Source organism: Rhinoderma darwinii, chromosome 4 (assembly GCF_050947455.1).
Source record: "Rhinoderma darwinii isolate aRhiDar2 chromosome 4, aRhiDar2.hap1, whole genome shotgun sequence".
NCBI lineage: Eukaryota > Metazoa > Chordata > Amphibia > Anura > Rhinodermatidae > Rhinoderma > Rhinoderma darwinii.
In genome coordinates, this window is record NC_134690.1 from 250,228,826 (window position 1) to 250,234,825 (window position 6,000).

Below are 6,000 nucleotides of genomic sequence, written 5' to 3' on the forward strand. Positions count from 1 at the left end.
CTGCATAGTTGATCTTTGCTATACACTGGCTACATAGTTCTTCTAGATGCATAGTTGAGCACAGGGACATAATTTGCCTGTGTTTTTCTATTGGCTTTAATGTGGGGTTTGTTTTGGGGATGCATGAAGGGATTAAGCTATGCAAATACCTTTTGTTTACAATATATTTTCTTGGAGCAAATATAACAGGTACAACACAAATACGACAAATTACACAAATACGGCAGTAAATTGCTTAGAGTTTTTGAAGTTCAGCTAGACTGATTAATGTATATAATATTTTGGAAATATATATTTTTTTCTCTAACCATACCACACTTAATCGGGTACACCCTAAAAAAACAGTCTTCTGACCTCACTCCTCTTTAAACTCTTTTCTTGCTCATCCTTGCAGCTCTCCACCCCAGCTGACTTTGTATGAAGAGCTATAGGGGGTGCAGAGGTAGCAGTCACAATGGTGTCTGAGGGGTCCTAAAGGCCCCTATGTTACAAAGGCATGCTGTTCTCACCGGCAGCCGTGACCGCAGGACAATGAAGTCTTGCCGGCATCTCCATCCCAGGAGACGCAAGCACACGCGGCTGCATTGTGCTGTTACTGTTTCTTAAAGGGCCAGCGCGCACCTGTATATTGTTCCCTACCCAATTCCCAGATCACCCTGGACTATAAAAAGGACTCTGCCCCCTCTCTCCTTACCTGAGCGTTGTTGCGTCTGCCCATGTTCGTTATTGCAAATTTTCCCTTAGTTGTATCCATTATCCTGTGTTCCCATATCCCGTATCCAGTAATTGTGTTTGTTCTTGAGCGAAGTCTAGTGTTGGAGTCGAGTTCATCCACTGTGCCACTTGTCATGTGCCACGACAAGTGTCATCTGCTACACCAATGTGTCTGCTACGCCACGTGTCTGTCAGAACTCTTATACAGATACTCTTGTACTAAAGACTTTTCATTGACTGTTGTTTGGCCAGCTGCTACTCCGCTTCGGCGGAGCGGCCTAGTGGGTCCACATACCCCGGAGCTGTGACAGGCACAAGGTAGGTGGGGGCCCTGTCTCAGATTTTGCATTAGGGCCCAGGGGCTTTAAGTTAAATTTTTGTACTGTATTATACAATTTCCATTGACGTATATAATATTATATTATTAATTTCTGTGCTATAGAAGGGCATTTATGAATGTGGAAATAAAGCACCCATGGTAAGCATGAGCTACAGCCTCAGTAATGTGGGGCTGCTAAGTGACACACAGTTACACATGTATCCACTCTTTATTTTCCTTGAATTTGGTTAAGAACTCAAATTTCTTTTTAAACAAATTCAATACAATATCGCGAGCATGCTCTTGAAATGCTGCAATACAGATCACAACCACTGGATGGCCACATATAGCATAGACATCTTAAGATGATGTATCGCAAAATCATGCTTTGTGTTTTTTTGTTGTTGTTTTTTTTAAAGCTAGTCCTCTAGAGCACACATCTCAGGATATGAGGAATGGTAGGGAAGGACACAACTGTAGAACTACTAATATATCTCCAAAGTGAACCAGAAATAAAGAAGATAGGACCCTGGCACTCCTCTATGGCCAGGATAACAGTCAGTTTTTGGCTCAGTTTTTTTCAGCCAAAGCCAGAAGTGGATCTGAAAGGAAGGAAAGGTATAAGAAAACAATTGATGGATCTCTTTCTTTTGTGTCCACTCTGGTGTTTCGCTAAAAAAAACTGGGGCCAAAAACTGCATCAAAACGGAGTTTGTGATCCTGGCCTAAAAGTACAATATCACTATTAGGGTATGTGCACACACACTAATTACGTCCGTAATTGACGGACGTATTTCGGCCGCAAGTCCCGGACCGAACTCAGTGCAGGGAGCCGGGCTCCTAGCATCATAGTTATGTACGATGCTAGGAGCCCCTGCCTCTCCGTGGAACTACTGTCCCGTACTGAAAACATGATTACAGTACGGGACAGTTGTCCTGCAGAGAGGCAGGGACTCCTAGCATCGTATATAACTATGATGCTAGGAGCCCGGCTCCCTGCACTAAGTTCGGTCCGGTACTTGCGGCCGAAATACGTCCGTAAATTACGGACGTAATTAGTGTGTGTGCACATACCCTTAAAATACCTCTGTGTCTGCTATTTTGTTTTAATCACATTTATATACACTGTTCAATCGGTTAGCACACATCTAAAATAATAATGTGGCACTTAGACTGCTACTTTTGAACAAAAGATACATGCTCTGTTGCGAAATACATCACCTACTGGATATTTGCTAGTGCTATTGCTTGCACATGTACTGTTGCACATTGGTAACATTGGCCGGGAGTTCAAGGATTGAGAAACCTCACAGGTTAATCTGCATGCCAAACCATAAAAATCTATGGAGGTGAGCCTGTTTTCAACTATATGACTTTTTTTAATGAATTTGACTACTGGTAAGCACGTATTTTAATCACCATTATAACCTAGGAATGATCAGTAGAATCATGTTTAAGTTGATCGCTTTTTTTATACAGAAACATTTTAGAGGTATTTCAATAAGGTGCTACGTTGTCGTGCCAGGGCAGTAGTGCATATTTTATAAAAATCATGTTAAAAAATGAAAACTTTACATTTTTTGAATATTTGCATTTAAGGTAATGTTTCTAAATTTATCAACTCATAAGCTTCTGCCAATTTAACTACAGAAGATTTGGTCTTATGTGACAACAAGGCCAGACTAATAAAGAGTAATCATAATGGTAGAGCTCATTACCAGCCCTGAATGGTAGGGAAGAATGGTAATGTATATGGCCCAGCATCGGGGTAATGCATAAGGCCCACGAGAGGAAACTGTCCTGTCTGTTGTCAATCTATACAGAATTATGGGCATGTCGACTTTGAATTGCTTTTCTGTTACCAGTGTGCACACAAAAGTCATATAGTTAATAATGTCTAATGGATTTTTCTTAAATAAACCAATAAAAAACTAGTCATTAGCAGCATTTCAAATGGTGTTGAACACTGCTGGCCTATTATTGTATCAGATCTTAAGCCCACTGTAGGATTCTCCTGGTTACATCATTACAAGAAAATTAAGCTGATATATTTAAACCTAGGCTATTGTGATCTAATTAAAATAGAGCACAGCTTATAAATAAAGACACTGGTCATTGCGAAATCATAAAAATGGAACACATATGAGGAATAAAAATAAACAATACTGCGACAAACACTATTAACCCCTTAGCGCACCAGGACGCACCGTTACGTCCAGTATTGCAGTGCTTTAAGGCACCGAGACATACCGGTGCGTCCTGGCTAACAACTGTCACCCTGTCAAAGTACAAGATGACAGAACTGTGCCATCAACTGTTTATGACAGTTGATCGGCACAGTAAGACAGCAGAGGACCAATCCTAGTGGTCTCCTGCCGGCGATCGCTGTGATTGGCCAGTCACAGCAGACTGACCAATCACAGCTCCTTGGAAACGTGAATGTGATTGAGCTGGTTCAGAAGCTGAGCCAGTGCCATCACCGCCGGATGTCGGCTGTATGTTACAGCCGATACCCCGCTGTAACAGCCGGGACTGTAGCTGGGCTCCGAAACCCCTTAGATGCAGCGATCAAAAGCGATCGCTGCATCTAGGTGGTGAGATCACCCGCGGGGGTGCTGATGGTTGCTATGGCAACCGGAGGCCAAACAATGGTCTCCCAGTACAGAAGCCTGTTAGGCCCCCGCCGGGAGGCGAAGCCTAATAGGCTTGCTGTCAGTGAATAGCTGACAGCTCTATTACACTGCACTATGTAGGTAGTGCAGTGTATTAGAATAGCTATCAGGGCTTCATGCCTTCAAGTCCCCTAGTGGGACAAAAAAAAAAAGTTTCACGTTAAAAAAACAATAACCACCTTTTTTCCCATTATAAGTCTTTTATTATAGGAAAAAAACAGAAAACAGAATAAAAAAGTACACATATGTGGTATCACTGCGTCCGTAACAACCCGAGCTATAAAAATATCATGCTATTTTACCCGCCCGGTGAATACCGTAAAAAATAAAAATAAAAAACAATTCCAGAATCGCTGTATGTTAGTCACTACCCCTCCCAAAACAGGATAGAAAAAAGTTTATGGCGACACAAAAAATTAATCATTGACTTCTGGTTCTGGCGCTGACGATACAGGACGCCTGTGACTGAGCTCCCGCTGCCGACCGGCCTGAAGGCCTGCAATAGTTGCTCCGGCGGCAAACATCGTGTCATAGACACCGGCCCCGCACACCGGGACGTCTCCAGCACTGCCAGCATGGAGAGGTATCTCCTCCGTAGTGCACAGAAACCAGCCTTGCAAGACACAGAGCCAGCCACTGAGAAGGGAGGTAAGATGGCGGTGCTTCCCGCCACTTCTTCCCCGCTGTACTCGCAGGAGGATGATCTGCAACAACCACAATCCCCATCTGTATTTAGTGCAGAGCTTATGCCTGCCCCTGTACCTGTTGATTATGTGGCCCTGGCACATAAAGTAGCTAAAAGGATAGCTCCTGACCTCGAAAAAGCGCTAGAAAACACGGTACAAACTTCCCTTAACCGCATGCGTGCGGAGCTGGCACAAATCACCTCCAGAACAGGTGAATTAGAACATCGTATAACGTTGTTAGAGGATGAAAATGAGCGCTTGCAAACTACGCTAAAAGCGGTTTTGTCTACTACTACTCAGTTGGGGGACAAGGTGGAGGATCTGGAAAATCGATCCAGGAGGAGTAATTTAAGAATTGTCGGGCTGAAAGAGATGGTTGTTCCTTGTTCCTGATTTACAACGTCTATGTGAGAGGGCCTTGCCGGAAGCCCTAGGTTTACAACATCCGTGCCGGGTGGAAAGGGCGCACAGGGTGGGGCCGGACCTGAGAAATCACCCGCCATCTGATACCAATAGACCACCACGTCCCAGACAAGTCATACTGAAGTTACTTGATTATAACGACAAAGTGGCACTCATGAAGGCATACCGTTGTCGATCCAGACCCTCGGCGATTAAGGGTCTGAGGGTTCTGCTTTTTGAGGACTATTCCATGGAGGTTTGCGAAACGTTGCCGATCTTTTAGCAAGATTTGTACTGCCTTATTCTAGGCTAAACAATGCTTTACTCTACAATATTCCGCCATCCTACAGGTGTTTCAAGCGAACGGACAAACCAAGGCATTTACGTCAGCGAGTGAAGCAGAGGAGGCACTCGCGGAAATTGTGTAGGGGGCGCCCTCACCCCGCCATGCGGCACAGTCCGCAGCACAGTCCACGTCGCATTGCAAGCGATACCAGACGGAGCCGATCTGAACTGGGTCGGACCTGGTCGGAGACTTTCCTTTCCACACCTGGCAATACCCGTGAAATGTCAAGGAGAAGAGCGGACTCTCCTAAACCACAGAGACGGTCGAGAGACCGAACTTGGTCTCCGTCTCCGGATTGAAGGATTTACAATGCCATTTCATCCTACTGGATAGCTTTTGCGAACGCTGTAGGCCAGTTAATCGGTAGTTCTTTTGAAAGTTATCATTTGGTCGACTTTTCCCTTCCTCTCTATAGTACATGATTTTAAGAGTGTTCCAGGATTACCTTGCAAAGTGTGGTGATGGATTTGCGGTGCAATTTTTCAATTTTCGAATTCTCTAATTTTATAATGTCTGCTTTACGACACAATGTCTTATCTTTCCTGTACGGGGCCAATGGTTCGCTATATATATATTTATATATTGTATATCTTGTTCTACTGGTCAGGGAGGGAGGGGGAGGGAGAGATATGTTCAGCACGCCATAAAAAAGTGAAGTCCATTACGCCAATGGGTACTGGCGTTCCGTATACCCTTAGCACGGGCGTTTTTTCTTTTTCTTTTCTTTCTTTTTCTCTTTTTCAATGTCTGTTGATTTTGCTCAGGTTTTTGTTTTTTATGTCCGGTTTTGGTTATGTATTTAATGTTCATGCATGGCTTTTCTGTAACGGTGGATACAACTTCCCGACCCAATCACGGCTG